Source organism: Phoca vitulina, unplaced genomic scaffold (assembly GCF_004348235.1).
Source record: "Phoca vitulina isolate PV1807 unplaced genomic scaffold, GSC_HSeal_1.0 scaffold11, whole genome shotgun sequence".
Classification (NCBI taxonomy): Eukaryota; Metazoa; Chordata; class Mammalia; order Carnivora; family Phocidae; genus Phoca; species Phoca vitulina.
In genome coordinates, this window is record NW_022589714.1 from 26,410,051 (window position 1) to 26,424,673 (window position 14,623).

The 14,623-nt window shown below is 39.9% G+C and overlaps 1 pseudogene; it reads left to right on the forward strand.

Moving 5' to 3' along the window:
• The first annotated feature begins 13,618 nt into the window (after window positions 1–13,618).
• LOC116635774 lies at window positions 13,619–14,480 on the forward strand (annotated as a pseudogene).
• The last annotated feature ends 143 nt before the right edge of the window (window positions 14,481–14,623 follow it).

Here is a 14,623-nt window from a genome sequence, read left to right on the forward strand (position 1 = left end):
TTGAACTTCACTAAAATTCTATGTGGTAGGGGCTCCTGGGCGGTTCAGTCGTTAAGCGTCTGCCTTCGGCTCAGGTCACGATCCCAGGGTCCTGGGATCGAGCCCCGCATCGGGCTCCCTGCTCCGCGGGAGGCCTGCTTCTCCCTCTCCCACCCCCCCTGCTTGCGTTCCCTCTCTCACTGTCTCTCTCTGTCAAATAAATAAATAAAATCTTTTTTAAAAAAATTCTACGTGGTAGGTAAGCCAGATATTATTAGTTCCATTCTTTTTTTAAGCTGAGGGATGGAAAATTTGAGTCAACTAGCTAAAACTACTTGGTTGATCCACTGTCAGATAAACTAGATCCTAGGTCTTGTGGTTTAAAATCCACATCTTTCCTACTATACTATGCTGTCTCCTAGTGTCACTGAGTATTTATTATCTTTTATCTAACTGGTAATAGAAATAGTCAAAACAAAAGGAAGCCTCTGAAATTAGCATCAGGGTGTGTGTATCAAACTAAATGATTAAAGAAAGCAAAGCTGTACTAAGAAATGTTTTCTTTAATTTGTATATAAAATGTTGTATTTCTTATAAAAGCAGAAATGTAAAACTGAATGGTTTTTCAGGTTATAAAAATTACATATGATAATTACAGATAATATTGAAAATGTAAATAAGAAAATAAAAAAATCACCTGGGTGCAATTTTGTATGTATTGAATATGTCTAGAGCATTTTGAGTATGGGAATAATACTTAGGCTTATGTGATTTCTGGAACTGGGGTATATTTTGAACATTCAGTTGATGGGGTTGATGTAGGATGTGAGCAAAATAGAGAAGTCAAGAATATCTCAGGATTTTGGTGCAATAGGAAAGAGGAGGGGAGGAGTAGGTTTTGCAGGAAGAAGTCTAGTTTTGCATATGTTATGATTGTTGTATCTGTTGGTCATTTATGTGGACTATCCAGTGGGCAACTGAATGTATGAGCTTAGAACGCGTGGGGGAGTTGGGGCATAGGATAGAAATGTAGATGTATTACTACACCCCACTGTCTCAGTACACAAATGCATCTTGAAATTTGTCTTGAACCATGCCTATATAATTCAAATAGCTGAACAATCAGCAGTTATTTCAGTCATCTAAGAAGGTCAATTTGGATCAACTCATTTAAATTAGTTGACTATGTGCCTGAAAGTATTAAATTGATAATGCTACACTTGACCGAGCTGGGTAGAGCTTATACAAAGGAAGCCATTTGCCTTCTTAATAATAACTAGCTTAATGATTATTATAAGATATTTTCCCAGGCACCACTCACTCCCACTTGCTTTGTTAGTTTGGAATTTTTTGTTTTTGTTTTGTTCTGTTTGGGAATTGAGCACATCCTCATTCTTTGTATTTATGAGGCAAAGATAGTTGTTCAGACACATAAAACAATTTTGTTCTATTTTTATTTTTAAATTATTCATTTTAAGTAGCAGCAAATTGTAAAATCTTTAGCTGCATGGTTTGATATTAATTCAAAAATAATTTCTGAATAACAAAGTACTTTTATCCTCTCAAGCCTGCAGCAATAATGGCTGAATCAAACAGCTGTGTCAGGGGGAGGGGGTCATCTAATGTCTCTAACAATGATTCCTAGATCACCAAGCAACCTTCTGATGATAATTCAGCTTCCTATCTTATGCCAGTAAGAATATGCTAGTCTGTACAAGTTATAATTCTCATAGAAATGATTGCATTGATCTTCAGAAATACAATACAATACATACATACATACATACATACATACATAATGAAACTTTTCACATGAGAAGCCAAGAAGCAAAAGAGATGTAATAAGATTTGGAAGAAACATAACAAAAGGAAAAGCTGGAGTGGAAACAGACTCAAACGGACAGCCAGCGACCTCACCCATTAGAAAGAACAATGGGGATTCAAGAGCTGACAGTAATGGTAGAGAAGAAAGAAGGATAGCAGTGAAGCACAGGAGAAAAAAAAGAGAAAATCAAATAACTTTAAAGCCTAAAGGGACGCCTGCCCTCATAGACACCTACGCTAAACTTAGGTGAACGTCTTTGAAGAACAGAAGCATTGCTGTTGTGGGTTAATAATTATCTCCCTGAACCATATTGGTCCTTGACAGTATCAGGGCACTATGAAAAGGATAAACAAAAGGGTGTAGTAGACTAGCACCGGAGGCGCAGGGCGAAATTGCTATACTCAGCACAGTCTGGTGATAAGCTAGGCTATTGATGGTGCAATACTGAGTCCACAACAATTTTTTTCTAACATGCCCTTTATGATAGGCACCATGCTACGTGCTTTACATACATTTTCTCATGTCCGCCTCAAACAATCTTGGAGATAAATTCCATCACCCCTTTACCACTATGGCAGCAGAGTCCCTGAGACATAAAGGGTCTTATCGGTATACACAAAAACAGCACAGCAGAGCTGCTTTAGGCAGTCTGCTACTGGGTACCAGTGATAGAAAACCAATTTGAACAAACTTAAGAGGACAAAGAAAGTAGGCTTGATTCTTGCAAGCCAAATGTGTTCACAAGCATGTAGCTGTTTCAGGGACACTGGTACCGGGACTGGAAAGTTACAGGACTCTTCCACTCCTCTCTGTTTTTCTTACCGGGTTGGCTCAATTGTCTCATTCTTCAAAGGGGCTTCCTCCTCACGATGAGGAACAGGGCTGCTGGGCAGCTTCCAGCTCATGTCTCCCAACTTTGCCACCTGAGAGAGATGCCCTCTTGCTAAACACGGACCACTTACTTAACTAGCCGGGGGTGGGCTGTCCTGACTAGCTTAACTCTCCTGGTTTCTCTAACCTCTGCGTTAATCATGGCCAGCAGGGCATGGGAACAGCACACACAGATCTGGGGGATCCTGGTGCCAGGGACCACCAAAGATCATGTGCACTACACTGTCCTCAGAAATGAAGTAACTTTCCAGACAAAGAGAAGATACAACACATGAAAGGAAAAGAAATGGGACTTCACCACATAATTTCAGAAGTTCAGTTCCAGAACATTCATGATAGATTAATTACTGGCTTGTCTGCATTATGTGTTACCAGAACCCAGAAAATGAAATACTTCAGAATATTCAGATTCTCATATATCTTCACCTGGGAAGCAACACCTCCATACATAAAACAATCCTCTTCCCCAAGTATTAAGAAATAAACAGCAGAAGTTTTAACCTTTGGAGTTCCAGTCCCCTTTAAGATTTTCATTAAATCTATGGGCCACTGGTCCTGCGATGAAGCTATTATATCTGAGCTTTAAATCCACCCAGCTTCGCAATGCGGCAAAGCACGTTTCTGCTTTGCCAACTGATGTCTGCTGGAGTCCACCAGTAGGGGGCGCTTCAGGGAGACTGCAAGACGGGAGGAGGAAGAGGGCTCTTCTGTTGGCTTCCAGTCAGCTTATGGTTCCTGGGAGCAGCACACCGAGCAATGCTTTCTCACCCCAGCAGGGCCAGTTTGTTTAGGAAACTGCGGTTGAGTCTAGCGAAGAGATTCCAACACTCTCAGAACCAGCCCCCTTGTGCCTCCTCCGAGAGCCCACACCAGCTGTCGGCTGTTCCTCCTAACAGGACAGGGTCCCAGCACCACATGAACAGTGGCTCCTCCAGCCCTCGTCCTCTTTTTCTCCAACTCTAGGAGGAGCAGCAGCTTCCTGCAATTGCGACTTCTCTGATAACTCAGAATTCTCTTTTTGCCTTTTCAATTACCTTGTTAATAATTTTACACTTAGTTAGCAGTTCTTTGTATTAAATTCTCTCTAATAAAATAGCTGGTGTGATTTCTGTCTCCTAAATAGATAGTTATGGCCATATTCCCAGAAATAAGCTCATATTACATCCATTCTCTCCATTTTGCATAAAAATTTTAACATGTTCATTAATACACTAAAATTCATTTACAGCCACTTATGGAATCCATGAAGCCAAGATTAAGAATCTCAGAGTCCGATGCAGGACATATTCAATAATGGTGCTTAGAAAACAATTTGAAAGTTCCTTGGGTTCCAGGCTACCATTCACTAGAAAGTCCAAACAGTTTTATAAATAAAAGCGTGTACCTGTGTTGTGTGCTGTTTCCCGAAAGGTGGCCTTGGCATTTCAAGTGAGATATCATATTAGAAGACTATATATTCACCAGTGAAAAATAGTTAATAAATCATGATCCTGGAGGAGAATTTCACGGTCTCAAGGAGCTTCTTTTTGATCATAGTCTATTCTCTGAATAGTTTTAGAAAAAAACTGATTTTTTTTCAAGTCTATTCTTGTAATGTTTTTCAACCTTTATGTTGGCAGGTTCCAATGAATCAAGTTCCCTTGGGTTTAAGTAGACTCAAGGTAAAAGCTGATATTAAGAGCTTCTAGAAAATTGCAGGGCTGGTGTCATGTGAGAAGTGTCATCTTTTTCCTCTAAAAGAGAGAACTCCAAGATGAAATGCAGATTCTCCAGGAAGTGGGCAAAATGATCTCCTGAGGCACAGAAAGAATTTCTAGAACTTCTATTTATATCCACATTTTATCTGATGCTTTTTAATTTCTATTTTTGTGCATGTTTTATAAGGTACGTAATATCAGTTTGGATAAAAACATGCAAACATTTTATAAATAAAAATAAATACCTATACTCTGAGAACATTCTCAAAGCTTTTTTAATAAAAAAGGCCCACTTTCAAAATATTTTGGAAACCACTGTTTTAATGGTAAAGAACTATGTTTTGGAGCAAGGTTCAGCAACATTTAGCTGCAGGCCAAGTCTGATCCATGGTCTGTTTCTGACAGAAGGAGAAGGGGAAAATATGTGACAAGGACATTATATGGCCCACAAAGACTAAAATATGTACTGATTGCCCTTTATAGAAAATGTTTGCAAATCTCTACTTTGGAGTAAGCCCACTTGAAACACCTCTAAAATTCTTTGAAAGGGTAAGAGAGATTTCCCTTCTCAATTCATTAATGAAATTAGTACAAATGAGAAGGGAGGGTGGATGTAAGTTCACAGACTGATGCTTGTGGCCCAGCTATAGAATTATTAAATATATAATTATTAACAACAATTATTTGAACAGAGATGGAAAATCAAAAGCAAAGGGAGCAACAGTGAAGGCTGATGACTTCTCTGAAGATGATGAAGTCTCTTGAAGGAGGTGTATTACACCATTCCAAAGAGTCTGACAATGAAACAGTCTTCATTTTATGAGAAAAAAGCAAGTAAGTAAAGAGTTTTATATCAATGTATATGACTATAAAATTTCATAATGACTGATGTTCAAAGGTGATTCTGAACCATCAAAATTAGGATAGATTATTGACAGTATCCTTTCATTAAGGACTCTGAAATACATTTTAGTAACATTTATAGCAGAGAAAAATCGCTGAAATAAATAATCCTGAACTTAATAGTTTAATTCACATCCAAAAAACTAGGCTACACAGAATGACTTGATACCCAGTTGACCAATTCTTCATAATATAAAGATGAAAACAGAAGCTTAAAGCCAAAATGCTGAAAGCCAATTCATTGAAGATGCCCCTTAGTACCTGTTAATGAAGAAGAGGAAATTAAAATATAAAGTAATTAGGCTACCTATGTTAGGGGCAATAAGGCTTTCTAGTAGGCCTAATTAACTGTAATATGTTCATTCTGTTCCATTTCAGGCTTCACTAAAGAGGCTCTTCACAGTGCCTGAACTCTGGAAGCTGGGAATATATCTGTCCTTTGACCACTGGATCAAATAAAATTAACCTTTTCAAATTTAAATATAAATGTCTAATAAAAAGCATCCACCAACCATAGTCTGTGACTGCCAGGAAGGAAAGCTTTTATTGCTCACTGAAGCACCATATTAGAACAGCTTGCACGCAGGGATCATGTCTGGGGCAGACTTTGCCTGTTGACTACTAGTATCCATTCCACTTCTTCCTGTCAAACAGAATTTCCGTTTTGCTTGGGGCCACTGTGTACCCAATTAAAAGTATCCAATCTCCCAGCGAAGACTGGCCATGTAACCCAGAACCTGCCAATGAGTATGTGGATGAAGCCCCTACGAAGGGTATTCCCTCCAGAATAAAAATGCAAAGCTCGCAAGCAGAAGACTTTGGTCCTCCACTTTCTTTTTTCAGGACTGCAGATTTAGAGGTCTGGAGGAACAGCAACCATTTGCCACCGTAAAGACAGGAGCCGCCTACTCAGAGCAGCATGAAAGCAGAGCAAACCTGGGACAGGCAGCATTAGTGAGGAGCTGAGCCAGTTCCAGGCCGTCTCTCTCTGGCCTTGTTGTTACGTGAGAAAAGAAAATTCCTTTGTTTTTTAAGCTATTGCTGATCAAGTGTTCTGTTAATCTCAGCCTAAGACAGCCCTAACTTTTAGAACATGTTATTATGATTATCAAAGTACAGTGCTAAATGCTATAAACACACTAATTTAATTTTTTCAAGAGCTCTCCAAAGAGGAAACTATTATCACCCATTTTACAGGGATTTTAACTAACTCACCCAAGATGACCCAGCTAGTAAGTAGCAGAACTCAAACTCAAATCCACATCTAATGGTCTCTATTGCTTCTTGCACGATGCTAAACCCAGTGCATGGTACGTAGATGGTTGCCCAATAACAGTTTTGTTCAAAGATGTTTGCATAACCAACAGCCACAGAAGCTAGAGAGAATGTCACTCTCCTGGTCAGAGAACAGATTGATTTCCTCGCTCCAAGATAAAAAGTTTTCCCATTTTCCTCAGAGGAGATTTGTTTGTATTCCAAGGTAATAAAAATAATGTCTTTCTTAAGGGCAAAGATTGGGCAGGTTTGCCAGCAGCATCTTGTAAGCTTATGGGTTTTTAAAAAATCTCAGGGTTCCTCATCTGTGACCAATAGCCCTGTGTGCACAGTATTCCCCCCCGGCCCTTGTCTATACCACCCATGGAATTCGGGGGTCAAGGGAAACTGATATAAGCATTAAGCTGATGCAAAAACCGTCAAACACATTTGGGCTCATTGTCTCTTTACCAAAGGAATCTATGGGAATGTGGCAGTTCGAAGTAGCAACTGCAGTGGTTATTGTGGCTTAGGGTCGGCTTGACCACTTGCCAGTACACAGGAGATATTTAGGTATTCCAGTTGCGATACCTCTTTTTGGCCCTACAGAATGATGTTGAAAGAATTAAGAACTTTGCATTCAAGTGCTTCATACTATTTTCTTTATGATATAATTATCCCAAAGAAGTAGTTCTCAATCACATTGGAATTTGTCACACTCTTGAATTTTAGAATTTTGGCAGCATACGTGAAGGGATTAAATACCAAAATCATCATCATCAAAGTTACTAAAAATAACATGGAAATCACTATTGCAATATCATAACATCTCATAGTTTCCATAAAAGCTTCCCTAGTTATGGCTTCGTTCATCTCCTTGTAGTCTTCCTATAAGGCTTTCTGTATGGCTGTCTGAATACAGCTGTCTTGTCCCCTGACCTCTTATATCCTGAAGATGCAAAAGATCTCACATGTTCCAATAAACATATGTTCTTTCTTCACTGACAATTTTATATAGACTAAACTGCATCATGCAACCCATTCGCTCCATCTCACAGAGTTCTGAGTGACAGTATTCAGTTGTAGCAAGGACAAAAATGTTATACATTGATAAAATGTTGTGTCATGTAATTTGGTGAAGGAATATGGTATATGTCTGCCTAGCACTCCAGATGAGAACCACTGTCCTGGGGGCCCTGGACAGCGAATCAATGTTTACTAAACACTCACTGTGTGCAGAGCGTGATGTTCCGGGCACAATGGAGCATGATGACAGATATTTTTAAATGATCCCTGCTGTCAGATATAATGTACTTTGGAAAACAGGACATGTGTGAAATATTCAAAGAACATTATAAGAGCCAATCAATGCAGTGGGTATAATGCTCAGTTCACAATCCAGGTGCACAGAAAACATTAAATAAACTAAATCCAAGTCCAAATACCCAGCCTACTGAGTTTCCCTTCCCTTCAGAACGCACAAAAGTTGTATGTGTTAAAGCACCAAGGGTAGGAGGGAACTCCCTCTCACCCCCGGCTCCCCACCCAGTCCTGGTTCATCCATCTTCACCAATCACTGCTGAGATCTGGCTGAGAGCATCCATTCATTGGGACATGAGAGTCTTAGGCAAGGCTGGAAGGCCCTGTGCTAAAAGTGAAGGCTCTCTGTGTGAACCATGCAGTCTTCAAGAAAACTCTCCACTCACTCAGAGAGTTTGTTTCCATGGAAGAGTGCCAGGGAACACATTGGCCTTGACCCTCCAACCTCTCTCCCCTTCCTCATCACAGGGAAGACCCTCTCTCTCTTGACTTCCCTCTTTCCTTCCCTCCTCTATACTTATCTTTTTCTTTAACACTTAGCATTACCTCAACTATGACACTTATACAATTATTATACACTACAACAAAACTAACAATTAGATGGTGTTTGTTATGTGCCAGGCACTGTTCTAGTGCTTTATTATATTTATTATATTTACTCATTTAATCTTCACATAAACTTCTGTAGCACTATAGTTATCACCATCTCACAGTTGAGAAAACCAAGGTATATAGAGGTGACTTTGTCCAAGGTCATATAACTGGTAAAACTGGCTGATCGCTAGTTTTGACCTTTAGTACAGTTAAGAAGAGCCACTGACCTCAAGAAGCTTCTGTTTTTCAATATACACGTGTTTGCACAGTGCTGTGGAAGCTTCCTCATAGAATACGAACCACAGACAAAGATAGGACATGAATATGTTCTAGTCCCCCCCTTGCCTTTTTTAAACCATAAGTCAGCATCAGCCGTATTTTAAACACCAGTCAAAAAACTTCACAGAGTTGTGTTCTTATGATAGTTTTTTAAACTTAGAGTAGGGTCAGATTTGAATAATATTAGGGCTTAAAAGTTTTAACTCAATTGCTAAAAAACAAGGAACATTCGACTTTCTGAATTTATTACTCAATTTTATCTGGACGTTGGACAGTGGATAGCTATCCTGTGGCGATGAGTCCCAGCAATATCAATTTGTCGTTTTATAGGAAGCAGGGTCAAGAATGTTTAGATCACAAATCCTCAACCCTGACCCCAAGGTTCTTCAGATTCACCATCCACAGGAAATTTCAAATAACACTCAAGTGAAAAGCAATCTCCTGGACCCCCAGAAAGTACTCTTTTGAGAGCTCCTGCCCTTCTGGGATAGAGGAAAGCTGAAAATAATGATATCTCTCTCTCTCTCTCTCTCTCTGTCTTTCTAAGGAGTTTTAAAAGTTAAAGCTAAATCAGTATACTCTTAATACTGTATTTCCAGAAAGTGAGATTTCTGGGACATCTGACATTTGTTCCCACCTAAATGAACACTGTGAAAAATCAAGACTTATTTTTCTCCTGACAATTCATCCGCCATGATCAAATGTGAAAATGATATAAATTTCTTGTGTTATGTTTTTCTTATTCCCGACAGTAACTATTATGAAGCAGCCTTCGTTTTTAAAGGGGAAGTACAAAGTCTGATGGGTATTTCAAGAAGAAAAAACAACAGCAATTGATTCACTCTATCAAAGCTTGTCATGTAACAGCTGAGCCCTGGCACTACCAACAACAAACAACAAATGTGCCAAAGACAGCAAGATGCACTAGGGAGATAAAGCACGGCTTCCTCCATGCCAAAGCGCCCACTTGAACAGAAGAAGAGAGGGCATGAACGCTGCTTGAAGAAGGTGGATGCTGAGGAGGGGTAGTGACAGCATGACACTGGGCAGTAATTGAGAATGTCGGTCTCATTCCCGACCTCTGCGACAGGGCAGCTGAGAAGTGTCTTTTGACATTGCCACTTGGAGCCAAGTCGTCTTTCTCATTAGGCTGTTTAAATGCCACCTGGCCATGCTGAGAAATCTGCAACACAAAGAAGAATGTCAGTGCTCCCCAAAGAAAGGTAGGGCAAAAAACTAAACAAAGACAATGTTAACACAATGCAAAACTCTAACCTGCCACTGGTACATTCTCTAACCTTCAGTGTTGTCACAGATCATGGTAGCTTAATCTGAAAACCTAACTGCAAATTATAGAATGATTTGGCACTTTCTCCCTTCTATCATTGCTGTAAGAATTATTCATGTGCTGAAGCTAACTATGCCCACAACTGAACTCTGAATGTCATCTTTTAAACTCAAATCAAGAATTTGGTGGCTGGCCTCTCAGTTCACAGATGTAGGGCAGCCAGAATATGTTTCAATCCATCTCCAATCTATTACCATAACACATCCAGAAAGCTTCCCAAAAAAGATACTCAGAGAAGAGTTTTGTGAACTTCTGGAAGGCTACTTATCACAAAGTCTCTGACTCTGTCTCTACTTCTTTTGTACCTTCTTTGGCTATTCTAGATAAGGGAGCAGAGAAGAGACAAAAAAATTAAGAGTTCAGATAAAATAAGGTTGAGGTGATTGCTGTAAATGCATCCTCCGACAGTGAAAAGCAAGGAAATGCTAATCACTTAACAATTAGCAACGTTGTTCCCTTAATTAGAAGTGTACCGCATTAAGGAGAAACTCAGCCAAATACTTTCCAACTTGACTGAGATGATTATCTACCCTAGAAGGACCACTGGGGCACAACTTAAGGAGATCTGTAAATACATGCTGGACCTTTGTTGCTAAGGCATCTGTGATTTTATATCACTTAGGACAGCAGCTCTCGAAGTGTGGTCTACAGACCCATTAGGAGTCCTCAAGATCTTTTCAGAGGAAATATCAGGTCAAAACTATTTTCATAATAATAAGAAGCAGCTATTTGCCTTTTCTACTGGGTTGACATTGCAGTGCAAAAGCAATAGTGCGTTAGTGAGTAAAACGATTGGCTTGAGTCGGTCATTGCATCCTTCTGTACCTAAGACTGGGGTGGAAGGGTTGTTTCACTTGAGTGTCCTTGATGAGCCTGTGAAAAGTATTAATTTTTAAAATTAACTCTCAATTCCTAACTTCACTTCTTTTTACACATTTCATGTGACAAAATGTACATAAATCCCTTTTGCTCTATACCAAAGTGCGATGGTTGTCTCAAGGGAAACCACTTATGTGATTGAGTTGTGAGGTGAACTAGCTGGCCAGGCATTTCAGTCAATAGACAATGATAAGCCATTCACTCATTCAATTAATACTTCTTCAGTTCAATGTTCTTAGTGTGAATTAAGCATAATTGCCATTAGCTCTCTTTCAAAGTTGAATTATGCATTGGCAAGTGTCCAATATTTTCTTAATAATATTGATATATAATTCACATTTTGTACAATTCATAAATTTTAAATATACAATTCAATGGTTTTTAAGATATCCACAGAATTGTGCAACCATCACCATAATCAGTTTTAGAACGTTTTTATCACCTCAAGAAGAAACCTTGGCAATCCTCAGCAGGCTTTCCCCATTTTTTCCCAATATCCCCAGTTCTAGGCAATCACTAATCTACCTTTTGTCTTTATAGATTTGTCTGTTCTGGACATTTCATAAATCATACAGTATGCGGTCTTTTGTGACTGGCCTCTTTTACTTAGCATGTTTTTGAGGTCCATATATGTTGTAGTGATATATGTATCAGCACTTCATTTCTTTTCATTGCCAAATAATATTCCATTGCATGGATATACCACATTGTATTTAACCTTTCATCAGTTGATGGAGATTTGAGTTCTTTCCACATTTTGGCTATTATATGCTGACAATATGCTGCTATGAAATTTTATATACAATTTTTTGTGGGGGTTACATTTTCATTTCTCTTGGGTGGATATGTAGGAGTACAATTGCTGGCTTATGTGATAACTCTATGTTTAACTTTTGAGGAACTACCAGACTGTTTTCCAAAGCAGCCAGGCAATCCTTCTTAAAATCTTTCAGCACTAATTCATTCACTCATTTAGGAAATATTTACTGAAAACTAACCATGTCCAGTTCCATGTTCTATATATTAGAGATAGAATGGCAACCAGTACAGAGTCTCTGCCATAATGGAGATTATAACCTAGCAGAGAAGATAGACAAAACCATAACTTTCGGGACAAACATAATGATAGGGAAAGTACAGGATATAAATGGCCAGATAATAGAGGGACCTAACCTATTAGATGCCTGGTAAGATCACCCTGAGGAAGAAATGTTTTTGCTGAGACTCAAATGAAGGGATAATTGGAATTAACTTGGCAAAGAAGGAGGAAAGTGTTTGGTACAAAGGAACAAACTCATGTAAAACCCTGGAGGTAAGGCAGGAGTATGTTTTGCTTGAGAAACCAAGAGAAATTCAATGTGACTGCAAAGTATATAATGTGCAAGATGAAAGAGTAAAAATTGAGTCTGCAGGAATAGACAGAGACCACTGAAGGGTTTTTAATAGAGCAGTAATACAATTAGATTTATGCTCTTAAAAGAACACTCTTGTTTCTATCTGGAGAATGGATTGAAGGAAAGCAAACTAGAAGCTTGAAACCAGTCCAGAGTGTATAGAGAAAGAGTGCCCGGAAGTTATGGTAGCCCAGACTACAGTGGCGGCAGTCGACCTGCAGGAAATGGAATGGAATCAAGAAACACTTAGAGAGTAGACTCAGTAGGACTTGGTGATTGATTGCAAGTGGAGGGCAAGAAACAGGAAGGAGTCAAGTAGATTTTCTATTCAGGTTCTCGGTGGACGGTAATGCCATTTACAAAGATGGAGACACGGAATATGACAAATCATGATCCACAGGTCAATGCACAAAGAAGGAGCATTTCCCATGTACTCATTACATGCAAGGCACTGGGGCTAGAGCTGTGACTATAAAACTAAGTAAAATACATATACTGTAGACAGATAATGATCCCTCCAAATATGTCCACATCCTTATCCCTGAAACCTGCAATATCTTACCTTACACAGTGTGAAGAAAAGAGTTAACATAGCAATTCTAAATGTCTATCCTTGAAAAGACTTCCTTGTAAGATTAGCCCTTGGCTAGCCTCTGGGAATTTAGATTTTGGAGGGTTCCTACCATTAACTGGTAAGAATGGTTCACTGTGCCTAAAATGTTTGTGCAAGCAATATGTTTTGTGTTGAACATCTGCATTCCTCCTAGGAATCTGGAATTCTGGTACACAGCAGACAAAGTATGCCCACATAACCAGCTCCAACAAAAACACTGGGCACTGAGTCTTTAATGAACTTCTCTGGTTAGCAACATTTTACACATGCTGTCACAACTCACTGCCGAGGGAATGAAGCACATCCTATGTGATTCCACTGGGAGAGGACCCTTGAAAGCTTGCACCTGTTTTCCCCCAGAATTTGCCCCATGTGCCTTTTCCCTTGGTTGACTTGGCTTCCTTTGTCGTTGTTGTTGTGATTGTTGTTTGTGCTGTAATAAAACGTAGCGGTGAATATTATTATATGCTGAGGTCTTTGAGTCCTCTTAGCAAAGTGTCAAACCTGAGGGTGGTCTCTTTTCCAAGGATAATGACAGTATTTATGAATTATCAGAAAGTAGAGCCTTTCCAAGCTACCTGTAGAGGGGTCCGTGTTGTGTTGCTCTGAGTTTCCATCCTAACTTAAAGGGAAACTTTCACAATGTCCAGAGTCCTTGATGTCCTGCAAAAGAAAGAAGAGGATGTCCTCAAATTCCTTGCAGCAGGAACCCACTTAGGTGGCACCAAACTTGACTTCGATCTACAAAAGGAAAAGCAATGGCATCTACATCATAAATCTGAAGAGAACCTGGGAGAGAAGCTTCTGCCAGCATCTCAGGCTATTGGAAGCCCAGTTGATGTAAGTGTCATAGGCTCCAGGAATACTGGCCAGCTGGCTGTGCTGAAGTTTGTGACTGTCACCGGAGCCACTCGTATTGCTGGCCACTTCACACCTGGGACATTCACTAACCAGATCCTGGAAGCCCTCTAGGAGCTGAGACTTCTGGTGATTACTGATTCCCGGGCTGACCACCAGCCTCTCACAGAGGCATCTTGTGTTAACCTGCCTATGTTGCTCTGTGTAACACGGACTTCTCTGTGCTATGTGGATGCTGCCAGCCCATATGATAACAAGGAGCTCACTCAGTGGGTCGGATGAGGCGGATGCTGGCCCAGGAAGTTCTGCAATGCATGGCACATTCTCCTGTGAGCACCCACAGAAGGTCATGCCTGATCTCTCCTTCTACAGAAATCCTGAGGAGATTGAAAAGGAAGAGTAGGCCACTGTTGAAAAAGCTGTGACCAAGGAGGAATTTCAGGGTGAATGGACTACTGCAGGTCCCAGATTTACTGCTACTCAACCCGAGGTTGCAGACTGGTCTGAAGGGGTGCAGGTGCCCTCTGTGACTATTCAGCAGTTCCCCACTGAAGACTGGAGCGCTCAGCCTGCCACTGAACACTGGTCCGCAACTCCCATGGCGCAGGCCACTGAATGGGTAGCAATAACCACCGGGTGGCCCTAAGCTGTTCTTCTACAGACTCTTAAATAGAAAACAGAAATAAGATTGACAGAAAGTAACATTTCTAAATAAAGAGAGGAAAGAAAGAAAGAAAGAAAGAAGAAAGAAAGAAAGAAAGAAAGAAAGAAAGAAAGAAAGAAAGAAAG